Source organism: Vicugna pacos, unplaced genomic scaffold, assembly GCF_048564905.1.
Source record: "Vicugna pacos unplaced genomic scaffold, VicPac4 scaffold_20, whole genome shotgun sequence".
In the NCBI taxonomy this organism is placed as follows: Eukaryota; Metazoa; Chordata; class Mammalia; order Artiodactyla; family Camelidae; genus Vicugna; species Vicugna pacos.
This window is the reverse complement of record NW_027328741.1, coordinates 61458776-61477561: the sequence shown is the minus strand read 5'-3', so window position 1 is coordinate 61477561 and position 18786 is coordinate 61458776.

The window sequence follows — 18786 nt, the reverse complement described above, 5'->3', positions numbered from 1 at the left end:
TCCATGGGATGTGGGTTTTTAACCTACAACCCACAACCATGGAATAAATGTGCCCCCTGAAAGATGCTTTGACTGTTTCCCTACATCCAGGACACACACGAAGATGTGTTCTGGTATTCCGAGTGTGGGGAAGTTCCTCAAACTGACAGCAGCACCTGGATTCCATTAGTATCCCTTAGCTTCTGTTCCCTGAGTGTTCTTTTAGGCCATGCCATGAGGGAAAGCTGGGGGTTGGGCTTGGAGGTCACGTAGCAGTGAGTGCCCCCTGATCCATTGAGGAAGTACTTAGAGGACTTCTCCCTAAAGGGAACACCTTTTCCTGCATTCATCTGGGTGCAGTGGGGCTGCACATCTCTCCCACACCTAAGAATGTGTTCTGGAATTCTGAGTGCAGGGAAGTTCCTCCAACTGACAGCAGCGCCTGGGTTCTAATTGAATCCCTTTGCTTGTCTTCCCTGATGGAAAGCCTAGGCGGGAGTGCGGGGGAAAGTGTGGTTTGGGCTCCAAAACCAAGTATTTGCGATGACCTCTCTATGGTTTGTGGAGGTGTTTAAACTACATCCCTAACCTGGGAACACCTGTGCCCCCATAAAGATCCGTGGAGTCTGTTTCCACACCTCCAGCACACACACGAACACTTGCACAGTTATCCTGAGAGTGGGCAGCCTCCTCCAACTGAGAGCAGGGCCTTGGTTCTTATAACATCGCTTAACTTGTCTACCCTGTTTGGTTGCCTGATACGGAGTGCTGGGGAAAGGGTGGGTTGGGCTCTAAATCCAAGTATTAGCGAGTGCTTCTCCATGGGATTTGGAGGTTATTAACCAAAAGCCCACAACATGGGAATACCTGTGCTCCTTGAAAAAAGCGTGGACTCTGTATCCCCACCACCAGAACACACTTGAAGAAGTTTTCTGCTATCCTGAGTGTGGGCTGGCAATTTCAGGTGACAGAAGCGGCTGGGTTCGAATAGAATCCCTTAGCTTGTAATCCCTGAGTGTTTCCCTAGGACTGACTCTGAGAGAAACCTGGGGGTTGGGCTTTGAGGCCAAATAGTAGCGAGTGTCCCCGATGGACTGAGGAAGTATTTAGATGAATTCTCCATAAAGGGAAACACCTGAGCACCCATTCATCTGCGTGGAGTGGGGCTTCAAATCTCCCCACCACACAAGGTTGGGTTCCAGTATCCTGAGGGTGGGGTAGTTCCTCCAACTGACATCAGCGTCTTGGTTTGAATAGAATCCCTTTGCTTGTCTTCCCTGATGGTTTGCCTAGGCCAGTGTGTGGTTGAAAGTGGGATTTGGGATCTAAAACTAAGTATTAGCGTGTGCCTCTCCATGGGTAGTGGAGATGTTTAAACTACAACCCACAACTTGGGAATTGCTGTGACCCCTGAAAAATGCGTGTGCTATGTATCCCCACGTCCAGCACACACAGGAAGAAGTGTTCTGGGGTTCTGAGTGTGCGGAGGTTCCTCCAACAGACAGCAGCACCTGGGTTGTAATAGAATCCCTTAGCTTGACTTCCCTAAGTGTTTTCCTAGGCCTAGCAGTAAGCGATGGTGGGGGATAGGCTCTAAAGCCAAGTATTAGCGAGTGCATCTCTGTGGGTAGTGGAGGGTTTTAAACTACTTCCCCAACCTTGGAACACCTGTGCCCCATAAAGATGCGTGGAATGTGTTTCCCCACCTCCAGCACACACACGGAGACGTGCTCAGGTATCCTGATTGTGGGGAGGCTCCTCCAAATGACAGCAGCGCCTGGGTTCTAAAAGAATCCCTTAGCTTGTCTTCCCTGATGGCATGCCTAGGCTGGAGAGTGGGGGAAAGTGGGGGTTGGGCTCTAAACCAAGTATAAGCGAGAGCCTATCCATGGGATGTGGGTTTTTAACCTACAACCCACAACCATGGAATAAATGTGCCCCCTGAAAGATGCTTTGACTGTTTCCCTACATCCAGGACACACACGAAGATGTGTTCTGGTATTCTGAGTGTGGGGAAGTTCCTCAAACTGACAGCAGCACCTGGATTCCTTTAGTATCCTTTGGCTTCTGTTCCCTGAGTGTTATTTTAGGCCAGGCCATGAGGGAAAGCTGGGGGTTGGGCTTGGAGGCCACGTAGCAGTGAGTGCCCCCTGATCCATTGAGGAAGTACTTAGAGGACTTCTCCCTAAAGGGAACACCTTTTCCTGCATTCATCTGGGTGCAGTGGGGCTGCACATCTCTCCCACACCTAAGAATGTGTTCTGGAATTCTGAGTGCAGGGAAGTTCCTCCAACTGACAGCAGCGCCTGGGTTCTAATTGAATCCCTTTGCTTGTCTTCCCTGATGGAAAGCCTAGGCGGGAGTGCGGGGGAAAGTGTGGTTTGGGCTCCAAAACCAAGTATTTGCGATGACCTCTCTATGGTTTGTGGAGGTGTTTAAACTACATCCCTAACCTGGGAACACCTGTGCCCCCATAAAGATCCGTGGAGTCTGTTTCCACACCTCCAGCACACACACGAACACTTGCACAGTTATCCTGAGAGTGGGCAGCCTCCTCCAACTGAGAGCAGGGCCTTGGTTCTTATAACATCGCTTAACTTGTCTACCCTGTTTGGTTGCCTGATACGGAGTGCTGGGGAAAGGTTGGGTTGGGCTCTAAATCCAAGTATTAGCGAGTGCTTCTCCATGGGATTTGGAGGTTATTAACCAAAAGCCCACAACATGGGAATACCTGTGCTCCTTGAAAAAAGCGTGGACTCTGTATCCCCACCACCAGAACACACTTGAAGAAGTTTTCTGCTATCCTGAGTGTGGGCTGGCAATTTCAGGTGACAGAAGCGGCTGGGTTCGAATAGAATCCCTTAGCTTGTAATCCCTGAGTGTTTCCCTAGGACTGACTCTGAGAGAAACCTGGGGGTTGGGCTTTGAGGCCAAATAGTAGCGAGTGTCCCCGATGGACTGAGGAAGTATTTAGATGAATTCTCCATAAAGGGAAACACCTGAGCACCCATTCATCTGCGTGGAGTGGGGCTTCAAATATCCCCACCACACAAGGTTGGGTTCCAGTATCCTGAGGGTGGGGTAGTTCCTCCAACTGACATCAGCGTCTTGGTTTGAATAGAATCCCTTTGCTTGTCTTCCCTGATGGTTTGCCTAGGCCAGTGTGTGGTTGAAAGTGGGATTTGGGATCTAAAACTAAGTATTAGCGTGTGCCTCTCCATGGGTAGTGGAGATGTTTAAACTACAACCCACAACTTGGGAATTGCTGTGACCCCTGAAAAATGCGTGTGCTATGTATCCCCACGTCCAGCACACACAGGAAGAAGTGTTCTGGGGTTGTGAGTGTGGGGAGGTTCCTCCAACAGACAGCAGCACCTGGGTTGTAATAGAATCCCTTAGCTTGACTTCCCTAAGTGTTTTCCTAGGCCTAGCAGTAAGCGATGGTGGGGGATAGGCTCTAAAGCCAAGTATTAGCGAGTGCATCTCTGTGGGTAGTGGAGGGTTTTAAACTACTTCCCCAACCTTGGAACACCTGTGCCCCATAAAGATGCGTGGAATGTGTTTCCCCACCTCCAGCACACACACGGAGACGTGCTCAGGTATCCTGATTGTGGGGAGGCTCCTCCAAATGACAGCAGCGCCTGGGTTCTAAAAGAATCCCTTAGCTTGTCTTCCCTGATGGCATGCCTAGGCTGGAGAGTGGGGGAAAGTGGGGGTTGGGCTCTAAACCAAGTATAAGCGAGAGCCTATCCATGGGATGTGGGTTTTTAACCTACAACCCACAACCATGGAATAAATGTGCCCCCTGAAAGATGCTTTGACTGTTTCCCTACATCCAGGACACACACGAAATGTGTTCTGGTATTCTGAGTGTGGGGAAGTTCCTCAAACTGACAGCAGCACCTGGATTCCATTAGTATCCCTTAGCTTCTGTTCCCTGAGTGTTCTTTTAGGCCAGGCCATGAGGGAAAGCTGGGGGTTGGGCTTGGAGGCCACGTAGCAGTGAGTGCCCCCTGATCCATTGAGGAAGTACTTAGAGGACTTCTCCCTAAAGGGAACACCTTTTCCTGCATTCATCTGGGTGCAGTGGGGCTGCACATCTCTCCCACACCTAAGAATGTGTTCTGGAATTCTGAGTGCAGGGAAGTTCCTCCAACTGACAGCAGCGCCTGGGTTCTAATTGAATCCCTTTGCTTGTCTTCCCTGATGGAAAGCCTAGGCGGGAGTGCGGGGGAAAGTGTGGTTTGGGCTCCAAAACCAAGTATTTGCGATGACCTCTCTATGGTTTGTGGAGGTGTTTAAACTACATCCCTAACCTGGGAACACCTGTGCCCCCATAAAGATCCGTGGAGTCTGTTTCCACACCTCCAGCACACACACGAACACTTGCACAGTTATCCTGAGAGTGGGCAGCCTCCTCCAACTGAGAGCAGGGCCTTGGTTCTTATAACATCGCTTAACTTGTCTACCCTGTTTGGTTGCCTGAAACGGAGTGCTGGGGAAAGGGTGGGTTGGGCTCTAAATCCAAGTATTAGCGAGTGCTTCTCCATGGGATTTGGAGGTTATTAACCAAAAGCCCACAACATGGGAATACCTGTGCTCCTTGAAAAAAGCGTGGACTCTGTATCCCCACCACCAGAACACACTTGAAGAAGTTTTCTGCTATCCTGAGTGTGGGCTGGCAATTTCAGGTGACAGAAGCGGCTGGGTTCGAATAGAATCCCTTAGCTTGTAATCCCTGAGTGTTTCCCTAGGACTGACTCTGAGAGAAACCTGGGGGTTGGGCTTTGAGGCCAAATAGTAGCGAGTGTCCCCGATGGACTGAGGAAGTATTTAGATGAATTCTCCATAAAGGGAAACACCTGAGCACCCATTCATCTGCGTGGAGTGGGGCTTCAAATCTCCCCACCACACAAGGTTGGGTTCCAGTATCCTGAGGGTGGGGTAGTTCCTCCAACTGACATCAGCGTCTTGGTTTGAATAGAATCCCTTTGCTTGTCTTCCCTGATGGTTTGCCTAGGCCAGTGTGTGGTTGAAAGTGGGATTTGGGATCTAAAACTAAGTATTAGCGTGTGCCTCTCCATGGGTAGTGGAGATGTTTAAACTACAACCCACAACTTGGGAATTACTGTGACCCCTGAAAAATGCGTGTGCTATGTTTCCCCACGTCCAGCACACACAGGAAGAAGTGTTCTGGGGTTCTGAGTGTGGGGAGGTTCCTCCAACAGACAGCAGCACCTGGGTTGTAATAGAATCCCTTAGCTTGACTTCCCTAAGTGTTTTCCAAGGCCTAGCAGTAAGCGATGGTGGGGGATGGGCTCTAAAGCCAAGTATTAGCGAGTGCATCTCTGTTGGTAGTGGAGGGTTTTAAACTACTTCCCCAACCTTGGAACACCTGTGCCCCATAAAGATGCGTGGAATGTGTTTCCCCACCTCCAGCACACACACGGAGACGTGCTCAGGTATCCTGATTGTGGGGAGGCTCCTCCAAATGACAGCAGCGCCTGGGTTCTAAAAGAATCCCTAAGCTTGTCTTCGCTGATGGCATGCCTAGGCTGGAGAGTGGGGGAAAGTGGGGGTTGGGCTCTAAACCAAGTATAAGCGAGAGCCTATCCATGGGATGTGGGTTTTTAACATACAACCCACAACCATGGAATAAATGTGCCCCCTGAAAGATGCTTTGACTGTTTCCCTACATCCAGGACACACACGAAGATGTGTTCTGGTATTCTGAGTGTGGGGAAGTTCCTCAAACTGACAGCAGCACCTGGATTCCTTTAGTATCCTTTGGCTTCTGTTCCCTGAGTGTTATTTTAGGCCAGGCCATGAGGGAAAGCTGGGGGTTGGGCTTGGAGGCCACGTAGCAGTGAGTGCCCCCTGATCCATTGAGGAAGTACTTAGAGGACTTCTCCCTAAAGGGAACACCTTTTCCTGCATTCATCTGGGTGCAGTGGGGCTGCACATCTCTCCCACACCTAAGAATGTGTTCTGGAATTCTGAGTGCAGGGAAGTTCCTCCAACTGACAGCAGCGCCTGGGTTCTAATTGAATCCCTTTGCTTGTCTTCCCTGATGGAAAGCCTAGGCGGGAGTGCGGGGGAAAGTGTGGTTTGGGCTCCAAAATCAAGTATTTGCGATGACCTCTCTATGGTTTGTGGAGGTGTTTAAACTACATCCCTAACCTGGGAACACCTGTGCCCCCATAAAGATCCGTGGAGTCTGTTTCCACACCTCCAACACACACACGAACACTTGCACAGTTATCCTGAGAGTGGGCAGCCTCCTCCAACTGAGAGCAGGGCCTTGGTTCTTATAACATCGCTTAACTTGTCTACCCTGTTTGGTTGCCTGATACGGAGTGCTGGGGAAAGGGTGGGTTGGGCTCTAAATCCAAGTATTAGCGAGTGCTTCTCCATGGGATTTGGAGGTTATTAACCAAAAGCCCACAACATGGGAATACCTGTGCTCCTTGAAAAAAGCGTGGACTCTGTATCCCCACCACCAGAACACACTTGAAGAAGTTTTCTGCTATCCTGAGTGTGGGCTGGCAATTTCAGGTGACAGAAGCGGCTGGGTTCGAATAGAATCCCTTAGCTTGTAATCCCTGAGTGTTTCCCTAGGACTGACTCTGAGAGAAACCTGGGGGTTGGGCTTTGAGGCCAAATAGAAGCGAGTGTCCCCGATGGACTGAGGAAGTATTTAGATGAATTCTCCATAAAGGGAAACACCTGAGCACCCATTCATCTGCGTGGAGTGGGGCTTCAAATCTCCCCACCACACAAGGTTGGGTTCCAGTATCCTGAGGGTGGGGTAGTTCCTCCAACTGACATCAGCGTCTTGGTTTGAATAGAATCCCTTTGCTTGTCTTCCCTGATGGTTTGCCTAGGCCAGTGTGTGGTTGAAAGTGGGATTTGGGATCTAAAACTAAGTATTAGCGTGTGCCTCTCCATGGGTAGTGGAGATGTTTAAACTACAACCCACAACATGGGAATTACTGTGACCCCTGAAAAATGCGTGTGCTATGTTTCCCCACGTTCAGCACACACAGGAAGAAGTGTTCTGGGGTTCTGAGTGTGGGGAGGTTCCTCCAACAGACAGCAGCACCTGGGTTGTAATAGAATCCCTTAGCTTGACTTCCCTAAGTGATTTCCAAGGCCTAGCAGTAAGCGATGGTGGGGGATGGGCTCTAAAGCCAAGTATTAGCGAGTGCATCTCTGTGGGTAGTGGAGGGTTTTAAATTACTTCCCCAACCTTGGAACACCTGTGCCCCATAAAGATGCGTGGAATGTGTTTCCCCACCTCCAGCACACACACGGAGACGTGCTCAGGTATCCTGATTGTGGGGAGGCTCCTCCAAATGACAGCAGCGCCTGGGTTCTAAAAGATTCCCTTAGCTTGTCTTCCCTGATGGCATGCCTAGGCTGGAGAGTGGGGGAAAGTGGGGGTTGGTCTCTAAACCAAGTATAAGCAAGAGCCTATCCATGGGATGTGGGTTTTTAACCTACAACCCACAACCATGGAATTAATGTGCCCCCTGAAAGATGCTTTGACTTTTTCCCTACATCCAGGACACACACGAAATGTGTTCTGGTATTCTGAGTGTGGGGAAGTTCCTCAAACTGACAGCAGCACCTGGATTCCATTAGTATCCCTTAGCTTCTGTTCCCTGAGTGTTCTTTTAGGCCAGGCCATGAGGGAAAGCTGGGGGTTGGGCTTGGAGGCCACGTAGCATTGAGTGCCCCCTGATCCATTGAGGAAGTACTTAGAGGACTTCTCCCTAAAGGGAACACCTTTTCCTGCATTCATCTGGGTGCAGTGGGGCTGCACATCTCTCCCACACCTAAGAATGTGTTCTGGAATTCTGAGTGCAGGGAAGTTCCTCCAACTGACAGCAGCGCCTGGGTTCTAATTGAATCCCTTTGCTTGTCTTCCCTGATGGAAAGCCTAGGCGGGAGTGCGGGGGAAAGTGTGGTTTGGGCTCCAAAACCAAGTATTTGCGATGACCTCTCTATGGTTTGTGGAGGTGTTTAAACTACATCCCTAACCTGGGAACACCTGTGCCCCCATAAAGATCCGTGGAGTCTGTTTCCACACCTCCAGCACACACACGAACACTTGCACAGTTATCCTGAGAGTGGGCAGCCTCCTCCAACTGAGAGCAGGGCCTTGGTTCTTATAACATCGCTTAACTTGTCTACCCTGTTTGGTTGCCTGATACGGAGTGCTGGGGAAAGGGTGGGTTGGGCTCTAAATCCAAGTATTAGCGAGTGCTTCTCCATGGGATTTGGAGGTTATTAACCAAAAGCCCACAACATGGGAATACCTGTGCTCCTTGAAAAAAGCGTGGACTCTGTATCCCCACCACCAGAACACACTTGAAGAAATTTTCTGCTATCCTGAGTGTGGGCTGGCAATTTCAGGTGACAGAAGCGGCTGGGTTCGAATAGAATCCCTTAGCTTGTAATCCCTGAGTGTTTCCCTAGGACTGACTCTGAGAGAAACCTGGGGGTTGGGCTTTGAGGCCAAATAGTAGCGAGTGTCCCCGATGGACTGAGGAAGTATTTAGATGAATTCTCCATAAAGGGAAACACCTGAGCACCCATTCATCTGCGTGGAGTGGGGCTTCAAATCTCCCCACCACACAAGGTTGGGTTCCAGTATCCTGAGGGTGGGGTAGTTCCTCCAACTGACATCAGCGTCTTGGTTTGAATAGAATCCCTTTGCTTGTCTTCCCTGATGGTTTGCCTAGGCCAGTGTGTGGTTGAAAGTGGGATTTGGGATCTAAAACTAAGTATTAGCGTGTGCCTCTCCATGGGTAGTGGCGATGTTTAAACTACAACCCACAACTTGGGAATTACTGTGACCCCTGAAAAATGCGTGTGCTATGTTTCCCCACGTCCAGCACCCACAGGAAGAAGTGTTCTGGGGTTCTGAGTGTGGGGAGGTTCCTCCAACAGACAGCAGCACCTGGGTTGTAATAGAATCCCTTAGCTTGACTTCCCTAAGTGTTTTCCAAGGCCTAGCAGTAAGCGATGGTGGGGGATGGGCTCTAAAGCCAAGTATTAGCGAGTGCATCTCTGTTGGTAGTGGAGGGTTTTAAACTACTTCCCCAACCTTGGAACACCTGTGCCCCATAAAGATGCGTGGAATCTGTTTCCCCACCTCCAGCACACACACGGAGACGTGCTCAGGTATCCTGATTGTGGGGAGGCTCCTCCAAATGACAGCAGCGCCTGGGTTCTAAAAGAATCCCTTAGCTTGTCTTCGCTGATGGCATGCCTAGGCTGGAGAGTGGGGGAAAGTGGGGGTTGGGCTCTAAACCAAGGATAAGCGAGAGCCTATCCATGGGATGTGGGTTTTTAACCTACAACCCACAACCATGGAATAAATGTGCCCCCTGAAAGATGCTTTGACTGTTTCCCTACATCCAGCACACACACGAAGATGTGTTCTGGTATTCTGAGTGTGGGGAAGTTCCTCAAACTGACAGCAGCACCTGGATTCCATTAGTATCCCGTAGCTTCTGTTCCCTGAGTGTTCTTTTAGGCCAGGCCATGAGGGAAAGCTGGGGGTTGGGCTTGGAGGCCACGTAGCAGTGAGTGCCCCCTGATCCATTGAGGAAGTACTTAGAGGACTTCTCCCTAAAGGGAACACCTTTTCCTGCATTCATCTGGGTGCAGTGGGGCTGCACATCTCTCCCACACCTAAGAATGTGTTCTGGAATTCTGAGTGCAGGGAAGTTCCTCCAACTGACAGCAGCGCCTGGGTTCTAATTGAATCCCTTTGCTTGTCTTCCCTGATGGAAAGCCTAGGCGGGAGTGCGGGGGAAAGTGTGGTTTGGGCTCCAAAACCAAGTATTGGCGATGACCTCTCTAAGGTTTGTGGAGGTGTTTAAACTACATCCCTAACCTGGGAACACCTGTGCCCCCATAAAGATCCGTGGAGTCTGTTTCCACACCTCCAGCACACACACGAACACTTGCACAGTTATCCTGAGAGTGGGCAGCCTCCTCCAACTGAGAGCAGGGCCTTGGTTCTTATAACATCGCTTAACTTGTCTACCCTGTTTGGTTGCCTGATACGGAGTGCTGGGGAAAGGGTGGGTTGGGCTCTAAATCCAAGTATTAGCGAGTGCTTCTCCATGGGATTTGGAGGTTATTAACCAAAAGCCCACAACATGGGAATACCTGTGCTCCTTGGAAAAAGCGTGGACTCTGTATCCCCACCACCAGAACACACTTGAAGAAGTTTTCTGCTATCCTGATTGTGGGCTGGCAATTTCAGGTGACAGAAGCGGCTGGGTTCGAATAGAATCCCTTAGCTTGTAATCCCTGAGTGTTTCCCTAGGACTGACTCTGAGAGAAACCTGGGGGTTGGGCTTTGAGGCCAAATAGTAGCGAGTGTCCCCGATGGACTGAGGAAGTATTTAGATGAATTCTCCATAAAGGGAAACACCTGAGCACCCATTCATCTGCGTGGAGTGGGGCTTCAAATCTCCCCACCACACAAGGTTGGGTTCCAGTATCCTGAGGGTGGGGTAGTTCCTCCAACTGACATCAGCGTCTTGGTTTGAATAGAATCCCTTTGCTTGTCTTCCCTGATGGTTTGCCTAGGCCAGTGTGTGGTTGAAAGTGGGATTTGGGATCTAAAACTAAGTATTAGCGTGTGCCTCTCCATGGGTAGTGGAGATGTTTAAACTACAACCCACAACTTGGGAATTACTGTGACCCCTGAAAAATGCGTGTGCTATGTTTCCCCACGTCCAGCACACACAGGAAGAAGTGTTCTGGGGTTCTGAGTGTGGGGAGGTTCCTCCAACAGACAGCAGCACCTGGGTTGTAATAGAATCCCTTAGCTTGACTTCCCTAAGTGTTTTCCAAGGCCTAGCAGTAAGCGATGGTGGGGGATGGGCTCTAAAGCCAAGTATTAGCGAGTGCATCTCTGTTGGTAGTGGAGGGTTTTAAACTACTTCCCCAACCCTGGAACACCTGTGCCCCATAAAGATGCGTGGAATGTGTTTCCCCACCTCCAGCACACACACGGAGACGTGCTCAGGTATCCTGATTGTGGGGAGGCTCCTCCAAATGACAGCAGCGCCTGGGTTCTAAAAGAATCCCTTAGCTTGTCTTCGCTGATGGCATGCCTAGGCTGGAGAGTGGGGGAAAGTGGGGGTTGGGCTCTAAACCAAGTATAAGCGAGAGCCTATCCATGGGATGTGGGTTTTTAACCTACAACCCACAACCATGGAATAAATGTGCCCCCTGAAAGATGCTTTGACTGTTTCCCTACATCCAGGACACACACGAAGATGTGTTCTGGTATTCTGAGTGTGGGGAAGTTCCTCAAACTGACAGCAGCACCTGGATTCCATTAGTATCCCTTAGCTTCTGTTCCCTGAGTGTTCTTTTAGGCCAGGCCATGAGGGAAAGCTGGGGGTTGGGCTTGGAGGCCACGTAGCAGTGAGTGCCCCCTGATCCATTGAGGAAGTACTTAGAGGACTTCTGCCTAAAGGGAACACCGTTTCCTGCATTCATCTGGGTGCAGTGGGGCTGCACATCTCTCCCACACCTAAGAATGTGTTCTGGAATTCTGAGTGCAGGGAAGTTCCTCCAACTGACAGCGGCGCCTGGGTTCTAATTGAATCCCTTTGCTTGTCTTCCCTGATGGAAAGCCTAGGCGGGAGTGCGGGGGAAAGTGTGGTTTGGGCTCCAAAACCAAGTATTGGCGATGACCTCTCTAAGGTTTGTGGAGGTGTTTAAACTACATCCCTAACCTGGGAACACCTGTGCCCCCATAAAGATCCGTGGAGTCTGTTTCCACACCTCCAGCACACACACGAACACTTGCACAGTTATCCTGAGAGTGGGCAGCCTCCTCCAACTGAGAGCAGGGCCTTGGTTCTTATAACATCGCTTAACTTGTCTACCCTGTTTGGTTGCCTGATACGGAGTGCTGGGGAAAGGGTGGGTTGGGCTCTAAATCCAAGTATTAGCGAGTGCTTCTCCATGGGATTTGGAGGTTATTAACCAAAAGCCCACAACATGGGAATACCTGTGCTCCTTGGAAAAAGCGTGGACTCTGTATCCCCACCACCAGAACACACTTGAAGAAGTTTTCTGCTATCCTGATTGTGGGCTGGCAATTTCAGGTGACAGAAGCGGCTGGGTTCGAATAGAATCCCTTAGCTTGTAATCCCTGAGTGTTTCCCTAGGACTGACTCTGAGAGAAACCTGGGGGTTGGGCTTTGAGGCCAAATAGTAGCGAGTGTCCCCGATGGACTGAGGAAGTATTTAGATGAATTCTCCATAAAGGGAAACACCTGAGCACCCATTCATCTGCGTGGAGTGGGGCTTCAAATCTCCCCACCACACAAGGTTGGGTTCCAGTATCCTGAGGGTGGGGTAGTTCCTCCAACTGACATCAGCGTCTTGGTTTGAATAGAATCCCTTTGCTTGTCTTCCCTGATGGTTTGCCTAGGCCAGTGTGTGGTTGAAAGTGGGATTTGGGATCTAAAACTAAGTATTAGCGTGTGCCTCTCCATGGGTAGTGGAGATGTTTAAACTACAACCCACAACTTGGGAATTACTGTGACCCCTTAAAAATGCGTGTGCTATGTTTCCCCACGTCCAGCACACACAGGAAGAAGTGTTCTGGGGTTCTGAGTGTGGGGAGGTTCCTCCAACAGACAGCAGCACCTGGGTTGTAATAGAATCCCTTAGCTTGACTTCCCTAAGTGTTTTCCAAGGCCTAGCAGTAAGCGATGGTGGGGGATGGGCTCTAAAGCCAAGTATTAGCGAGTGCATCTCTGTTGGTAGTGGAGGGTTTTAAACTACTTCCCCAACCTTGGAACACCTGTGCCCCATAAAGATGCGTGGAATGTGTTTCCCCACCTCCAGCACACACACGGAGACGTGCTCAGGTATCCTGATTGTGGGGAGGCTCCTCCAAATGACAGCAGCACCTGGGTTCTAAAAGAATCCCTTAGCTTGTCTTCGCTGATGGCATGCCTAGGCTGGAGAGTGGGGGAAAGTGGGGGTTGGGCTCTAAACCAAGTATAAGCGAGAGCCTATCCATGGGATGTGGGTTTTTAACCTACAACCCACAACCATGGAATAAATGTGCCCCCTGAAAGATGCTTTGACTGTTTCCCTACATCCAGGACACACACGAAGATGTGTTCTGGTATTCTGAGTGTGGGGAAGTTCCTCAAACTGACAGCAGCACCTGGATTCCATTAGTATCCCTTAGCTTCTGTTCCCTGAGTGTTCTTTTAGGCCAGGCCATGAGGGAAAGCTGGGGGTTGGGCTTGGAGGCCACGTAGCAGTGAGTGCCCCCTGATCCATTGAGGAAGTACTTAGAGGACTTCTCCCTAAAGGGAACACCGTTTCCTGCATTCATCTGGGTGCAGTGGGGCTGCACATCTCTCCCACACCTAAGAATGTGTTCTGGAATTCTGAGTGCAGGGAAGTTCCTCCAACTGACAGCAGCGCCTGGGTTCTAATTGAATCCCTTTGCTTGTCTTCCCTGATGGAAAGCCTAGGCGGGAGTGCGGGGGAAAGTGTGGTTTGGGCTCCAAAACCAAGTATTGGCGATGACCTCTCTATGGTTTGTGGAGGTGTTTAAACTACATCCCTAACCTGGGAACACCTGTGCCCCCATAAAGATCCGTGGAGTCTGTTTCCACACCTCCAGCACACACACGAACACTTGCACAGTTATCCTGAGAGTGGGCAGCCTCCTCCAACTGAGAGCAGGGCCTTGGTTCTTATAACATCGCTTAACTTGTCTACCCTGTTTGGTTGCCTGATACGGAGTGCTGGGGAAAGGGTGGGTTGGGCTCTAAATCCAAGTATTAGCGAGTGCTTCTCCATGGGATTTGGAGGTTATTAACCAAAAGCCCACAACATGGGAATACCTGTGCTCCTTGAAAAAAGCGTGGACTCTGTATCCCCACCACCAGAACACACTTGAAGAAGTTTTCTGCTATCCTGATTGTGGGCTGGCAATTTCAGGTGACAGAAGCGGCTGGGTTCGAATAGAATCCCTTAGCTTGTAATCCCTGAGTGTTTCCCTAGGACTGACTCTGAGAGAAACCTGGGGGTTGGGCTTTGAGGCCAAATAGTAGCGAGTGTCCCCGATGGACTGAGGAAGTATTTAGATGAATTCTCCATAAAGGGAAACACCTGAGCACCCATTCATCTGCGTGGAGTGGGGCTTCAAATCTCCCCACCACACAAGGTTGGGTTCCAGTATCCTGAGGGTGGGGTAGTTCCTCCAACTGACATCAGCGTCTTGGTTTGAATAGAATCCCTTTGCTTGTCTTCCCTGATGGTTTGCCTAGGCCAGTGTGTGGTTAAAAGTGGGATTTGGGATCTAAAACTAAGTATTAGCGTGTGCCTCTCCATGGGTAGTGGAGATGTTTAAACTACAACCCACAACTTGGGAATTACTGTGACCCCTGAAAAATGCGTGTGCTATGTTTCCCCACGTCCAGCACACACAGGAAGAAGTGTTCTGGGGTTCTGAGTGTGGGGAGGTTCCTCCAACAGACAGCAGCACCTGGGTTGTAATAGAATCCCTTCGCTTGACTTCCCTAAGTGATTTCCAAGGCCTAGCAGTAAGCGATGGTGGGGGATGGGCTCTAAAGCCAAGTATTAGCGAGTGCATCTCTGTTGGTAGTGGAGGGTTTTAAATTACTTCCCCAACCTTGGAACACCTGTGCCCCATAAAGATGCGTGGAATGTGTTTCCCCACCTCCAGCACACACACGGAGACGTGCTCAGGTATCCTGATTGTGGGGAGGCTCCTCCAAATGACAGCAGCGCCTGGGTTCTAAAAGAATCCCTTAGCTTGTCTTCGCTGATGGCATGCCTAGGCTGGAGAGTGGGGGAAAGTGGGGGTTGGGCTCTAAACCAAGTATAAGCGAGAGCCTATCCATGGGATGTGGGTTTTTAACCTACAACCCACAACCATGGAATAAATGTGCCCCCTGAAAGATGCTTTGACTGTTTCCCTACATCCAGGACACACACGAAGATGTGTTCTGGTATTCTGAGTGTGGGGAAGTTCCTCAAACTGACAGCAGCACCTGGATTCCATTAGTATCCCTTAGCTTCTGTTCCCTGAGTGTTCTTTTAGGCCAGGCCATGAGGGAAAGCTGGGGGTTGGGCTTGGAGGCCACGTAGCAGTGAGTGCCCCCTGATCCATTGAGGAAGTACTTAGAGGACTTCTCCCTAAAGGGAACACCTTTTCCTGCATTCATCTGGGTGCAGTGGGGCTGCACATCTCTCCCACACCTAAGAATGTGTTCTGGAATTCTGAGTGCAGGGAAGTTCCTCCAACTGACAGCAGCGCCTGGGTTCTAATTGAATCCCTTTGCTTGTCTTCCCTGATGGAAAGCCTAGGCGGGAGTGCGGGGGAAAGTGTGGTTTGGGCTCCAAAACCAAGTATTTGCGATGACCTCTCTATGGTTTGTGGAGGTGTTTAAACTACATCCCTAACCTGGGAACACCTGTGCCCCCATAAAGATCCGTGGAGTCTGTTTCCACACCTCCAGCACACACACGAACACTTGCACAGTTATCCTGAGAGTGGGCAGCCTCCTCCAACTGAGAGCAGGGCCTTGGTTCTTATAACATCGCTTAACTTGTCTACCCTGTTTGGTTGCCTGATACGGAGTGCTGGGGAAAGGGTGGGTTGGGCTCTAAATCCAAGTATTAGCGAGTGCTTCTCCATGGGATTTGGAGGTTATTAACCAAAAGCCCACAACATGGGAATACCTGTGCTCCTTGAAAAAAGCGTGGACTCTGTATCCCCACCACCAGAACACACTTGAAGAACTTTTCTGCTATCCTGAGTGTGGGCTGGCAATTTCAGGTGACAGAAGCGGCTGGGTTCGAATAGAATCCCTTAGCGTGTAATCCCTGAGTGTTTCCCTAGGACTGACTCTGAGAGAAACCTGGGGGTTGGGCTTTGAGGCCAAATAGTAGCGAGTGTCCCCGATGGACTGAGGAAGTATTTAGATGAATTCTCCATAAAGGGAAACACCTGAGCACCCATTCATCTGCGTGGAGTGGGGCTTCAAATCTCCCCACCACACAAGGTTGGGTTCCAGTATCCTGAGGGTGGGGTAGTTCCTCCAACTGACATCAGCGTCTTGGTTTGAATAGAATCCCTTTGCTTGTCTTCCCTGATGGTTTGCCTAGGCCAGTGTGTGGTTGAAAGTGGGATTTGGGATCTAAAACTAAGTATTAGCGTGTGCCTCTCCATGGGTAGTGGAGATGTTTAAACTACAACCCACAACTTGGGAATTGCTGTGACCCCTGAAAAATGCGTGTGCTATGTTTCCCCACGTCCAGCACACACAGGAAGAAGTGTTCTGGGGTTCTGAGTGTGGGGAGGTTCCTCCAACAGACAGCAGCACCTGGGTTGTAATAGAATCCCTTAGCTTGACTTCCCTAAGTGTTTTCCTAGGCCTAGCAGTAAGCGATGGTGGGGGATGGGCTCTAAAGCCAAGTATTAGCGAGTGCATCTCTGTGGGTAGTGGAGGGTTTTAAACTACTTCCCCAACCTTGGAACACCTGTGCCCCATAAAGATGCGTGGAATCTGTTTCCCCACCTCCAGCACACACACGGAGACGTGCTCAGGTATCTTGATTGTGGGGAGGGTCCTCCAAATGACAGCAGCGCCTGGGTTCTAAAAGAATCCCTTAGCTTGCCTTCGCTGATGGCATGCCTAGGCTGGATAGTGGGGGAAAGTGGGGGTTGGGCTCTAAACCAAGTATAAGCGAGAGCCTATCCATGGGATGTGGGTTTTTAACCTACAACCCACAACCATGGAATAAATGTGCCACCTGAAAGATGCTATGACTGTTTCCCTACATCCAGCACACACACGAAGATGTGTTCTGGTATTCTGAGTGTGGGGAAGTTCCTCAAACTGACAGCAGCACCTGGATTCCATTAGTATCCCTTAGCTTCTGTTCCCTGAGTGTTCTTTTAGGCCAGGCCATGAGGGAAAGCTGGGGGTTGGGCTTGGAGGCCACGTAGCAGTGAGTGCCCCCTGATCCATTGAGGAAGTACTTAGAGGACTTCTCCCTAAAGGGAACACCTTTTCCTGCATTCATCTGGGTGCAGTGGGGCTGCACATCTCTCCCACACCTAAGAATGTGTTCTGGAATTCTGAGTGCAGTGAAGTTCCTCCAACTGACAGCAGCGCCTGGGTTCTAATTGAATCCCTTTGCTTGTCTTCCCTGATGGAAAGCCTAGGCGGGAGTGCGGGGGAAAGTGTGGTTTGGGCTCCAAAACCAAGTATTTGCGATGACCTCTCTATGGTTTGTGGAGGTGTTTAAACTACATCCCTAACCTGGGAACACCTGTGCCCCCATAAAGATCCGTGGAGTCTGTTTCCACACCTCCAGCACACACACGAACACTTGCACAGTTATCCTGAGAGTGGGCAGCCTCCTCCAACTGAGAGCAGGGCCTTGGTTCTTATAACATCGCTTAACTTGTCTACCCTGTTTGGTTGCCTGATACGGAGTGCTGGGGAAAGGGTGGGTTGGGCTCTAAATCCAAGTATTAGCGAGTGCTTCTCCATGGGATTTGGAGGTTATTAACCAAAAGCCCACAACATGGGAATCCCTGTGCTCCTTGAAAAAAGCGTGGACTCTGTATCCCCACCACCAGAACACACATGAAGAAGTTTTCTGCTATCCTGAGTGTGGGCTGGCAATTTCAGGTGACAGAAGCGGCTGGGTTCGAATAGAATCCCTTAGCTTGTAATCCCTGAGTGTTTCCCTAGGACTGACTCTGAGAGAAACCTGGGGGTTGGGCTTTGAGGCCAAATAGTAGCGAGTGTCCCCGATGGACTGAGGAAGTATTTAGATGAATTCTCCATAAAGGGAAACACCTGAGCACCCATTCATCTGCGTGGAGTGGGGCTTCAAATCTCCCCACCACACAAGGTTGGGTTCCAGTATCCTGAGGGTGGGGTAGTTCCTCCAACTGACATCAGCGTCTTGGTTTGAATAGAATCCCTTTGCTTGTATTCCCTGATGGTTTGCCAAGGCCAGTGTGTGGTTGAAAGTGGGATTTGGGATCTAAAACTAAGTATTAGCGTGTGCCTCTCCATGGGTAGTGGAGATGTTTAAACTACAACCCACAACTTGGGAATTGCTGTGACCCCTGAAAAATGCGTGTGCTATGTTTCCCCACGTCCAGCACACACAGGAAGAAGTGTTCTGGGGTTCTGAGTGTGGGGAGGTTCCTCCAACAGACAGCAGCACCTGGGTTGTAATAGAATCCCTTAGCTTGACTTCCCTAAGTGTTTTCCTAGGCCTAGCAGTAAGCGATGGTGGGGGATGGGCTCTAAAGCCAAGTATTAGCGAGTGCATCTCTGTGGGTAGTGGAGGGTTTTAAACTACTTCCCCAACCTTGGAACACCTGTGCCCCATAAAGATGCGTGGAATCTGTTTCCCCACCTCCAGCACACACACGGAGAGGTGCTCAGGTATCCTGATTGTGGGGAGGCTCCTCCAAATGACAGCAACGCCTGGGTTCTAAAAGAATCCCTTAGCTTGTCTTCCCTGATGGCATGCCTAGGCTGGAGAGTGGGGGAAAGTGGGGGTTGGGCTCTAAACCAAGTATAAGCGAGAGCCTATCCATGGGATGTGTGTTTTTAACCTACAACCCACAACCATTGAATAAATGTGCCCCCTGTAAGATGCTTTGACTGTTTTCCTACATCCAGCACACACACGAAGATGTTTTCTTGTATTCTGAGTGTGGGGAAGTTCCTCAAACTGACA